Raw genomic sequence first — 13,319 nt, 5'->3', positions numbered from 1 at the left:
TCCCATTTGTAGACTTCCTCTGCCTGGGCCCAGCCCTGTCCTCTTTCCTACCCAGAACTGGCACATGTCCTCAGGGAAGATAAACAGCTGTGCATTGACAGCTCACTTCAGGAAATTTTCCTTCCTCTGGAATTCCATGGCTCTCCAATATCTTTTTTAAATGTGATTTTTGTAATGTATCCATTTTTTTCTAGTTGTTATAGCAGGGTCATTGGACCATGGTGACTTTCCACATCCTACTCAGAAATGAAATCCTATGGAGACTGTCTTGTTTCACTCCTCAGTTAACCTCAGATCTAGAGATAGGTTAGATGTCTTCCTTGGCTCCCCATTTCCACTTCCAAAGTACATATCTTCCCTCCTTTTCTAAAGTCTCAGCTTCTTTGTAGTTCATAACATCGGATTTAGCACTCACTCTCTTCATTATGTACCAATCTGTGTGTTTTGTTGGTAGCATTAGCATCTGGCTCACCATCTTCCTTTCCCTCTACTCCTGTCATTGTTCTTGTGGCCTCAGTATTCACAGGGATGTTCCATTCACATCCTTGACCTTTCTTCCAGTTATCTTTGCTTTCACCATTCCTCAATCATTTCCTTCTATGATCATACTCTTAACCATTTTATCCTAAATTGCTGTATCATCTCCGAAATCTCCATGTCTTCATCCATTAGTCTCCTGATTTTCTAGCACACTCACATTGGAGCTTCTACACTAGCACTTCTTCAACTGACTCAAACCACCATTTCATTCAATTATCTTTGCACTATCAAATATTACTCTCATGTCCTCATTTCTCTCTTTACCCATCTTAGATTCCTTGGTTCATCATTGTTGTAGATGTCTATTACCTAAACATTTAGTGGTTTAAAATAACAGTATTCATTTTATTATTGCCTCTCACAGTTATGGGTATTGACAGAATGTTGTTGCTTGAGATCTGTCATGCACTTACATGTCAGAGTGGCTGAAGTTAAAATAATCTTGAAGGCTTCCTTACTTACATGCCTGGCAGTTGATGCTGACTGTTGATGAGGACCTCTCCTGAGGCTGGCAGCTAGAACATCTATGTGTAACCTTTCCATGTGGCCTGAGCTTCCTCACAGCGTGGAGGCTGGGTCCCAAAACAGGTGTCCAAGAGACAGAGCCAAGTAAAATCTCCTTTTATAACCTAGCCCCAGAAGTTACTCAACATCACTTTCCCTATATTCTCTTTATTACAAGTGGATTAATAAGACTAACCCGTATTCAAGAGGAGAGGAAGTAAACCCCACCTCTTTATGTAAGAAATATCATTTGTAGGCATGTTTTTAAAATGTCACCATCATTATGATCACTTTCAAATACAATTTCTCCCTTCTTTCTCCCTTGTCCTGTTGATGTGACAAACACCTACCCCTAGTAAAACTCAAATATCCAGCAATCTGTGCTTACCCCTGAGAAATGAACATTATTTAAAGGAAGAACACACAATTAAACTGACTTGTGTCACTTTAGATTCAATCCTCAGTTGTCAAATGGGCTCTCAATATAAACAGTCCTACATTTCTTAGTATTTTCAGTTTCTGACTATCCCATTACACCCACAGTGAAAGAGTAGACCAAAAAAAAAAAAAAAAAAAAAAATCCTTGGGAGGCCACGTTGGGCGGATTACCTGAGGTTGGGAGTTGAGACTAGCCTGGCCAACATGGAGAAACTTCATCTCTACTAAAAATACAAAATTAGCCGGGTGTGGTGGTGCATGCCTGTACTCCCAGCTACTTGGGTCGCTGAGCAGAGGAATCTCTTGAACCCAGGAGGCGGAGGTTGCGGTGAGCCGAGATGGTGCCATTGCACTCCAGCCTGGGCAACGAGAGTGAAACTGCATCTCAAAAAAAAAAAAAAAGTCCTCACAAAATTCTTCCAGTGAATATTAAAAAATCAATTGCATTTCAATTCACTAGAACCAAAGTTTTTAATAGTAGCTTTTAAAAATTACATTCATAATAGCCACAAAAAATAAAAGGTTTCTTAGGCCAAGATGTGAAAGACATTTTTTGGAGGAATTTGTAAAATTTTATCAAAAGATGTTTAAGGTGACCTAAAGAAATGAAGTGCTCTGCCATGTTTATGAATGGGAAAATAACAGCATGTAATGTCTTCCCAGAAAATGTATACATTCAGTGCAATTTTAGTTAAAGTCTAAAATTTTTTCCCCCATAAAACTAGACAGCTGATTATAATACTGCAAAAATATTGAGGAGGAGAAAAGTAGCCCTTGACACCTAGAAGCTAGACCAGTGCCATGATCTAGACCTTGGCATTGCTTTGGGCTAGCATTATGTTAAGGCTTGTCGGTGCTGAAGGGACCCTGGAGGGAGATGGGGCTTACTTCCTGGTTCCTATGTGCTTCCTCACTTCTTGTTTACGTGACACAGCTGCCAAGAGCATGTGTGTGGTGCACCCAGTGGTGCCCACTCTTCAGCAAGTTTTGCTCACCAGCCTCAGCCCATTGCACCCCAGCAGGGGGTATCTGCTCACTAGTGTGAGCTGCTGGACTCCTGTTCACCAAACCTTGGCCCCTCATGGCTGAGAACTGTCTCTGTCTCAAGACAATCTAATGGACTTTCCCACTACACCTCAGCCACACTTTACATTCTCTGAATCTCAGCCTTGGGGAGGTGGCTGCCTTCCTTCCAAGGTTATTTCATCTTTGGGTGCTCTGTCTGTGCCACAGCATGTCCTTTAGTGTTCTCTTTGCTCTCTCTTAGTAATTACTCACTTTTTACTAGTTAGTAATTCTTTGAATTGCATTCTTTATTAGAATGTATTTATGAGATAGAATAAGTGTTCTTTATTCAAAATACAGGTGTGATTTCTGTCTCTCAACTGGACTCTGAGTGCTACAGGAGGATTAACTGGACAGGGACATGAGAACTTTCTGGAGAGTTGGAAAGAAACCACACCTGGGGTGTGGGTATTTTCATTATCAAAATTATACCAATAAGATTTATGCATTTGAAATCATGTAAATTTTACCTTAAATTATAATTGAGAATAGGTGGGGGAAATGGGTAGATATATAGATGATACAAAAATCACAGAATAATAATTGTTGAAACTGGGTGATAGGTACATAGGTGTTCCCTATACTATTGTTTATACATGTTTGAAATTTAAAAATCTAAAATGAAAGTCATGGCTGGGTGTTTTTTTCTCAGAATGTATGTAGCTAGGGATGGATGGAATGACACCTTTGATTTGGCTGTATAGTCATTTTCTGTTTGTGTGGTGTATTAGTTATCTATTGCCATGTGACATACAACCACTTAAAGCACTTAATGGCTTGCAACAACAGGAATCTCTTAGTTTGCTTAAAAATTTGAAATTTTGACAAGGTTTTTCAGGGGGTAGAAGATCCACTTTTAAAATGATATCTTCTTTTGCATGCCTAGCAAGTTGGTGCCAGCTGTTGGCTGGGGGTTCAGCCAGGTCTGTGAACCAGTAGGCTTGGTTCCTCTTTATCTGGACCTGCCTGTGGGCTGCTTAGACTTCCTCACAGTATGGTAGCTGATTTCTAAGACCAAATGTCCCCAGAGAGAACCAGATAGACGTTATATCATTATTTATGATCTAGGTTTGGAAGTCAACATTATTTTCACTTAGATTCAAGGGGAGGGAACGTGGAACCCGTTTCATGATGGGAGGCATAACAAAGTCACATTCCAAAAAGAGCATGGAGGATGGGAGATACTGTCATGGCCATTGTGGAAAATATAATCTGCCATACTTGGCTTGTTCATATAAGGGGAGTCAGATCAAGTTGGATCTCAAAGCAGTCTCTGGAAATATGTAGATCACAACAGCATCACTCAGTAAGTGGATCTCAACCCTTCTGTAACTACCCCCTTTTCTTCTTCCTTTCCCATGTTCTCCAGGAGCAGATATCTACTGAGCATTTACAAGTTGCCTACGCAGCATCTACTTCCCTTTTCCTAATGTTTCCTACATTCTTATTCTATACGCTGTCTCTTCCCTCACCTAGCCCATTTGCTTCAAGAAAACTGTCTATCCCCATTTCTGGGGTTGGACCCCGACTGTCTCGCAACAACCAGTGCATTTAGTTTCCCTGGCCATGATGTTTGTGACCACAGGGAGGTGGAAGGTATAGGGTCATGAGGGAGGGCAATATGTAATCCAAGCTGATTTAGATCAGGATGCTGGTTGGATATACCCTCTCTGGTTGTTAATGGGGGAGCACTTAGTCCTGGGAACATTGGCAATTACCTGTGTGGCCACAAGGAGAGAGAATTTTAGCATGAAGTGGATTCTACAAAAGGCCGATTGAGGAAATGGAAAGAAACCAGGCCCTAGTGACATTAGTCAGCCACTGGATTAAACCTACACTCAGGCCTCATCTACCTTTGAATTTCTTGTAGGAGCTAATAAAGTACATATTAAGTTGAGTTTGTTACTTGAAACCTAAAGCAAGATGCGGGGATTATTTTGTATTTGTAAGAATTTCCTGGGCCCCGTGTAATGGCTTATGACTGTAATTCCAGCATTTTGGCAGTCTGAGGCAGGAGGATTGCCTAAGGCCAGGAGTTTGAAACTAGCCTGGGCAACATAGTGAGAGACCGTCTCTACAGGAAAAAATAAGTAAATAACTAACTAAATAAATAAATAAATAAAAATAAAAAATATTGCCTAGGCTTCACCAATTGTTAACTGGGTAACTTTGAGAACATTTTCAAATCTCTCTGCTTCGGTTTTCTTTATAGTAAGATTCCAGATGGATGCCATCGTGAAAGAGAAAAGTAGGAAAAGAAAATAGCAAACTGTGTACTCAGGCAGATCAATTTTAGTAAAGAATAAAGTAATCCTGGCCGGGCGCGGTGATTCACACCTGTAATCCCAGCACTTTGAGAGGCCGAGGCAGGCGGATTATGAGGTCAGGAGATTGAGACCATCTTGGCTAACACGGCAAAGCCCTGTCTCTAAAAATATTAAAAAAAATTAGCTGGGCATGGTGGCAGGCACCTGTAGTTGTAGCTACTCAGGAGGCTGAGGCAGGAGAATGGCGGGAACCCAGGAAGTGGAGCTTGCAGTGAGCTGAGATTGCGCCACTGCACTCCAGCCTGGGCAACAGAGCGAGACTCCGTCTCAAAAAAAAAAAAAAAAAAAAAATCTCTCAGTATCCATGAGGCATTGGTTCCAAGACCTTCCTTGGAGACTGACATTCAAGAATTTTCAAATTCTTGATAAAAAGTGGCGTAGCATTTGTATAGAACCTATACACATCCTCTTGTATACTTTAAATAATCTTTAGATTACTTATATCTAATACAATGTAAACACTATGTAAGTAGATGGTATACTGTATCATTTAGGGAATAATGACAAGAAGAAACATGCTGTATGTGTTTAGTGCAGATGAAACTTTTTTTCAAATGTTTTTGATCTGTGGTTGATTTGAATCTGTGGATGCAGGAGCCATGGATATGGAGGGCCAACTTGTGTAGGAATGGTGAGGATCTGAAAGTGAACACCTTTATACTATTCGTACCGGTGTAATCCTTTGAAAGTCTTTGTGGGCTCTTCGAGATTCACACGTCCAGCTTAAAGACTGCTGGATTCTACGTTCAATTCAAGTTAAACAAGTAACTTAATTTTTTGAACAGATGAGGCTCTTGACACCAGCCAGCCTTTTTTCTTGGGAAACGACAGGAGTGGTCAGCTGAGGGGGGTACACTAGGACATTCTGTCAGCAAATATTTGCTGGGCCTCTACCATGTACAATTGAAAACACTTCAATGACTTCAACCACTTGGAGCTGTGACTCTCAGGCTGTCTCTGGCCCAAGCTTGTCTCCTGAGCTGGGATGAGATTATATATTGATAATACTTTTTGGGAAAACAGTTTTGAAATATGTATGAAGATCTTTAATATATACCTTTTGATTCTATATTTTCATAGAAATCTATCTTGGAGAAATAGAGATGAAGATATTTACATTTCATCATTAAGATTCAGGAAAAATATATTTTAGAAATTCAGAGTTTTTTTTTTGTTTGTTTGTTTGTTTTTTTTTTGAGTCACATGAAGATACTCAGAGCCTGAACCTAGGTAGAAATTGTAGGAAAACTAAGTATTGTCTTCTGATCTCTCACACTCCCTATATTCTTCATTTCTGTCTCTCAGAGCTCTGAGATACTCTTTCTACTACTGGGAATTAGCTTAATGTGCCCTCTATTTTTGGATATACTCCTTCCCAAAGGCATCTGTGTTTTCAAAGAGATTATTAAGATAGGAGCTCGCATAATAAAGCCTTCCTGGTAGACCTTCAGACAGTGGGTCATCCAGAAATAACGTAGAAATCCTAGTTTCTCCCTCAGTTTTCTACTAGGTAGAAGTCAGTACATTGTTTACAGACAAACAAGGACTGCCCCACAGGGACCAAAGATGAGCTAGATATTATGGTGTACAAAAATATTAAGCAGATACACCTAGTGTTTGTATCTGAGAGGAAGAAAGCACTTTTCAAATGGTGAGCTCCAATTTCAGCTTAGTATAGGGAAGATGTAAAGAGTTTGCAAAACCAGATCTGTTCAGCAGAGGGGGTACTTAATCTACAAATCATGATTTTTAAAGCAAAGTTTTTTTTTTTTTTTGTAATGATGATTTTGTGAGAAGTTTTTATGTTTTATGTTTCTTTCAAGATTAAGTTGCCAATCAGGTTTTTTTTTTTTTTTTTTTTGCGACAGAGTCTGGCTCTGTCACCCAGGCTGGAGTGCAGTGGTGTGATCTCTGCTCACTGCAAGCTCCACCTCCTGGGTTCCTGCCATTCTCCTGCCGCAGCCTCCCGAGTAGCTGGGACTACAGGCGCCCACCTCCACGCCTGGCTAATTTTTTGTATTTTTAGTAGAGATAGGGTTTCATCGTGTTAGCAAGGATGGTCTCGATCTCCTGACCTCGTGATCTGCCTGTCTCGGCCTCCCAAGTGCTGGGATTACAGGCGTGAGCCACCATGCCGGGCCAGGTATTTTTTTTGAGACTAATTGCTGCACGTATTTGTCAGAGATGCAAGAATCAGGAATTACTGATTATTGAGCAAGGGACTGCCCTTCCCATTTAGGAGAGCAGGAGCTGGATACACTAACTCATTTTGCTGGACCTTGGGCAGGAAGGTTGTGGCTTCTCCGAGGACAGTTATCTTTGCTGAATTCCCTCAGCCCAGCCAGGCAGTTTACATATGTAGTTCCTGAGATAAATCCACAGGACACTAAACAAAGAAAAGCGTATGATTTATTATTTTTCCATTTACAATTTTCTTAGAGGGGATGAGATGGCTGGGACTGCTTCCCCACTGGGACAGACCCAGTCTGGCAGGTATCAGAGTCCTTTGTCTCACTCTCACCTCATAGAGCCTGCTGCTCTTCACCTGTCCTGTCCAGTCCGCTTTAAAAACCTTCAAGTCTAACAAAAAAAAAAAAAAAAAAAAAGGAATAAACAACAACAACAAAAGCCTTCAAGTCTGGTCCCGAGGGGCATCTTCCTCTTTCTGGGGTCTCATCTGAACGTTGAAGCCAGTTGGCCTCTTTGAGTAATCTTCCAGAATATTTATTTATAGAGTTTCTAAAATAAAATTTTGACACCATCTATTTCAATGTTAAAAAGACATAAAAGCCCCTTTATTTTCAAAATTGCAACTTACTAACTTCCATAAATACAAATTAAGATATCTCTCAAAACAACAGCGTCCTACCTCCATCTCCATCTCACATGGGGATGGCGATCATTTGTGAGATGCTGCTTTAGATATGTTCCAGAGGTTGGGGTAGGGGATAGGGAAGTGGAAGGGACTTATAACTTCCATAAATACAAAGTAAGGTATCTCCCAAAACAGCAGCGTGCTACCTCCATCTTCATCCCACATGGGGATGGAGATCATTTATGAGATACTGCTTTAGATACGTTTCAGAGATTGGGGTACCAGAACATCCTTTTCTGTTTCTTCACCTGCTGAGGGCTCCCCAAGTATTTGATAATCACTTTTATCTCTGCACTTTTGGAGTAATTATTTTTTATATTACAATATTACTATTTCAGCCCTCAGCATATTTCACTATGTTTATCTTGAGTATCTGAAAAGCTAAACAAGACTTGCTCTCTTAAGTGTCTTACATTTGTTTTTGTGTGTCCACCCAGGGTGATAATAGTTACTATCTTGCTATTTATATTTGAACTGTTGGTCTATCCAGTTTTCTCCTAGCCATTTTCCACTAAATGCCTTTGTGCTAACATCTTCCATTAGGTGTGGTTTAGGTCAGAGTCATTCTCTCTCTTTCTCTCTGAGTCGTCACTCTGGACTTTGAGTAGTATAAGGGAATATTTTCAATTTCTTTTCTCTATGTCTAAGTGTTTTCCTCTAATGAAGATGATAATTAGCAGTGGAATGGTTAAAAATAGTGATGGACTAGGCACAGTGGTTCATGCCTATAATCCCAACACTTTGGGAGGCTGAGAGGAAGGAGGATCACTTAAGCCCAGGAGTTCAGGACTAGCCTGGGCAACAGACTGAGACTCCATTTCAACAACAGAATTAAGTGAGTTTGGTGGCACATGCCTGTAGCCCTAGCCTCTTGGGAAGGGAGGTGGGAGAATTGCCTGAGCTCAAGAACTTGAGGTTACACTGGGTTGATTGTGCCACTGCACTCCAGCCTGTATTACATAGCAAGACCTTGTCTCAAAAAAAAAAAAAAAAAATACACACACACACACATATATGTATGTGTGTATATATGTATGTATGTGTGTGTATATATATATGTAATAGCTTGCTATCATTATCTGTTGAGTGCCTATTTTGTGCTAGACACTATTCAAAGCAGTTTTTAATTTTCGTGGTAGCCCTATGGCATATGAACCTTTATTATCCCACTTTTTTAAGGAAACAAAAACAGAGATGTAATTTGTCAACGGTTGAATGGTAGAAGATTGCACATCCCAGATTTAAACCAACTGGATTCCACCCTTTGCATTTTCTTGCTCTTCAAAAGATGGGTAGTAGGGGAAAGGAGTGGAAGCAACAGTCCTCGATCAACCCACGTTTGTCCTCAGGACCCAGAACATCCTTCAGAATAGATGAGAAATATTGGGAACTGAGTTTAGGGAAGTAGAACCAAAGAAAGTGAGGATTACATAATTGCTTTATGAATTTACAAGCTTGAGAGAGTCAATCCAATAATTAACTCATGTACTTTTTTGTCCTTGATTGTGCAAGTTTTTACTGAGAATATTATTAATAATATGATTAATGTTTTCGAGAGTCAAACATTAATCTTGTGGGAATGTTTGCTTATTTTGCTTCTGCTTACAATAAAGACTAAGTTAATGGTTTTGTGATTTTTATATTCATTGGGCAGGGAAAAAGCTATTGATTCATTAACTGTGCTGTCTTATTGGCATGTAGCTATGCACTGTTCACTCAATACATAAAATACCATGTTATGCTATTTTGTCCAAGGGAAAAAGACAAACAGTGAGATTTCTTTCTTTATTATTATTTTTTGAGACAGGGTCTTTCTCTGTCACCCAGGCTGCATTACAGTGTTGTGATAATAACTCACTGCAACTTTGAACTCCTGGGCTCAAGCAATCCTCCCACCTCAGCCTCCCAAGTAGCTAGGGCTACAGGTACACGCCACCATACTCAGCTAATTTTTAAAACGATTTTTTATTTTTTAGAGATGGAGTCTCACTGTATTGCCCAGGGTAGTCCTGAACTCCTGTCTTCAAGAAAACTTCCCACCTCGGTCTCATAAAGTGGTGGGATTATAGGCATGAGCCACCATACCTGGCCAACAGTGAGATTTCTTATGTGAAAAGTGTGCATTTCAACTCTGCTAGTTCCATATGCCTTTATTAGCATTTCAGAGACTTATCCTGTCAACCTGACTTCTGCAGGATAGCTTTTCAGGAAAAGTAGTTTATTATAAGTGGAGCTTGGAAATAGATATATAATCAATTTCTGACATATATTAACCAGATCTCAACTTTCTTAAAAATGTACCATAAAGCTGAACTTCATTTAGGTACTTATTCTCAGACATCAGTATGCATAGGAATCACCTGGGGAGCTTAGTAAAATGCAGGTTTCTAGGCCCTATTCTCAGAGACAAATTCATTCTCCAGGTGATTCTGATATAGATGTCCTCAGGGTGCCAGAATAAGATGGAGAAAAGGATGTAGAGTCGGGAGTACAAACTCAGTAGTCTGGAGACCCAGGCATAGAAGTGCTAGAGAGCAGATGGGCTTTTCACCAAGGATATTGAGGGAGCTGTGGGAAGTCTGATTGGCCTCCAGGTAATATAAGGCTTCAGCACTTTTTGTTAGGTCCCTGTAGGACTCACTCTTGCTGGCTCTTTAGGTAATAGATGACTGTTCAAATTCAGGTTGCAACTGTAGTGAGACCACTAATCTCCTGTGCAACTGTAGTCTCTTGGTTTGGGGGAAAAGGAAGTCAGTCTGCAGGTGACTGAGCACTTATAAGCAGTTAGTATGGGCTCGGTTTGAAGGCAGAGCTGGAGAGGGAGAGGGATCTAAATCTTATCATTCTGCCGTTCTCTAAAGGGCTGAGCTTCCTGCTTGCAGGCTGTATGCTAAGAAGAGGAGCATAGAGCTATTGCAAAGGGGGAGATTGTTATTATGCAGGGTCCAATTAGGAGAAATTACCCTTTTTAGTTTTGGAGGAACACTATGAGAATTGCTGAGAGTCTAAGACAAGACCCCAGGCCTAGATCTGCTGACACTTGGCCTATGGAGGTAGGAAGGACTGCTCTGTGTAACTCCAGTGATGGAGTTATTTTGTTCTGGAAATAGAGGATCAAGAGAAAAAGACAGCAGGAGTGGGTCCAAAGCATCCCGACTACCTGCAGCATGCACACTAGACCCCATCAGAAAACAGTGAGCCACGAAGGGAACTGAAGAATTCCAGGTGGTTTCTGTGGGAAGTGTGCTGCAGACCTTTTCATCTGTCTCAAATGGAGAAAACATCAGTAATTCTGTATATGTTGCCAACACTTTTAACAAGAAGTTTCTTCTTTTGGGGGGGGCCTCATAAGGAAAATGAGACAGCAGCAAGTTTACGAGTTCTATATATGTGCTTTAAACAGTATCTTAGATCCAGCAGGTTCGTTGTTTCCTACCTACGTGTACTGAGCTACAATTTTTCAAATGTGTATACTCTGTAGATGCTGTGAATGATAAAATACAAATACATTTTTAAGAGTGCTTGGCCAGGCGCGCTGGCTCACGCCAGTAATCCCAGCACTTTGGGAGGCCGAGGCAGGCGGATCACAAGGTCAGGAGATCAAGACCATCCTGTCTAATACGGTGAAACCCCGTCTTTACTAAAAACACAAAAAACAAAATTTAACCGGGTGTGGTGGCGGCACCTGTAGTCCCAGCTACTCGGGAGACTGAGGCAGGAGAATGGCATGAACCCGGGAGGCGGAGCTTGCAATGAGCCAAGATTGCACCACTGCACTCCAGCCTGGGCGACAGAGGCAGACTCCGTCTCAGGAAAAAAAAAAAAAAAAAGAGTTCTTAAATTCACACATTTTAATGGTGGATATTCTCAATCTCTTTTATGGTTGGGTCTAAGGAACTTTTTGTCCAAAAAAACAAACCCCCCAAAAACCCCAATGAGTTTCTCATACTTTAAAAGGCTAGAAACCCCTGAAGTAAAGCATCATAGTTATGTCTTCAGATTGGCTGTAAAGAACTTACTCCTCATGTAATGCAAACCCTCACAGTACAGTGACTTTATTGTGTTGTTTATGATGGATTTTTAGACAGAGGCAAGATAAACTGCATTTTTCTTTTACTTTAGCAGAATATTAACACTGAATGCAGAGTGGTATGTAAAAACACATTTGCTTTAAAACTGTCACATTATTTGACTTTTTAACTGTATAAGAAAAAGTTTGCTGCTGCTAAACAGGCAACCCACATAGTAGGCAAAAATCTGTACATCCAACAAAGGACCAATATCCAGAATCTGCAAGGAACTCAAGCAAATTAGCAAGAAAAAAACAAACAACCCCTTCAAAAAGTAGGCTAAGGACATTAATAGACAGTTCTCAAAAGGGGATACACAGATGGCCAGCAAACATGAAAAAATGCTCAGCATCACTAACGATCAGGGAAATGCAAATCAAAACCACAATGTAATACCGCCTTACTCCTGCAAGAATGGACATAACCAAAAAACAAAACAGACAAACAAAAAAAACCAATAGATGTTGACGTGGATGCAGTGAAAAGGGAACACTTCTACACTGCTGGTGAAAATGTAAAGTGGGCTGGGCATGGTGGATCACGCCTGTAATCCCAGCACTTTCAGAGGCTGAGGCAGGCGAATCACATGAGGTCAGGAGTTCAAGACCAGTTTGACCAACATGGTGAAACCCTGTCTCTATTAAAATAGAAAAATTAGCCAGCTGGGTGTGGTGGTGGGCGCCTGTAATCCCAGCTCCTCAGGAGGCTGAGACAGGAGAATCACTTGAATCTGGGAGGCGGAGGTTGCAGTGAACCAAGATCGCACCATCGCACTCCAACCTGGGCGACAACAGTGAGACTCTGCTCAAAAAAAAAAAAAAAAAAAAAAAGTAAACTAGTACAACCATTATGGAAAACAGTGTAGAGAGTCCTTAAAGAACTAAAAGTAGAACTACCATTTGATCAGTAGTGGGATAGCAATCCCACTACTGGGTATCTACCCAGAGGAAAAGAAGTTATACGAAAAAGATACTTGCACACACGTTTTTATAACAGCACAGTTCACAATTGCAAAAATATGGAAACACCCCAAATGCCCATCAATCAATGATTGGATAAAGAAATTGTGAGAGAGATATATATCACATCATATACATATGATGCAATACGAGTCAGCCATAAAAAGGAATGAATTAATGGCATTCACAGCAACCTGGATGGAACTGGAGACCATTATTCTAAGTGAAGTAACTCAGGAATGGAAAACCAAATATAGTACGTTCTCACTTATAAATGGGAGCTAAACTATGAGGATGCAGAGACATAGAATGATACAGTGGACTTTGGGGACTCAGGGGAAAGGGTGGGAGGGGGTTGAGGGATAAAAGACTACAAATTGGGTTCAGTGTATACTGCTCAGGTGATAGGTGCACCAGAATCTCACAAATCACCACTAAAGAACTTACTCATGAAACCAAATACCACCTGTTCCCTGCAAACCTATGGAAATAAATAATTAAAAAACAAAAAAGCCCAAAACAAACTGAGCAATAAAAAGTT

At 40.6% G+C, this 13,319-nt stretch overlaps 1 protein-coding gene across 1 annotated transcript in view; it reads left to right on the top strand.

Moving 5' to 3' along the window:
- Positions 1 to 13,319, top strand: part of FBXL13 (F-box and leucine rich repeat protein 13) — a 277,980-nt gene that overhangs the window by 5,968 nt on the left and 258,693 nt on the right. The gene's annotated exons all lie outside the window — the stretch shown is intronic.

This window comes from Piliocolobus tephrosceles, chromosome 8 (genome assembly GCF_002776525.5).
Source record: "Piliocolobus tephrosceles isolate RC106 chromosome 8, ASM277652v3, whole genome shotgun sequence".
Taxonomy (NCBI): domain Eukaryota; kingdom Metazoa; phylum Chordata; class Mammalia; order Primates; family Cercopithecidae; genus Piliocolobus; species Piliocolobus tephrosceles.
Note: the sequence above shows the minus strand (reverse complement) of the source record. Positions and strands in the feature narration are given on the sequence as shown.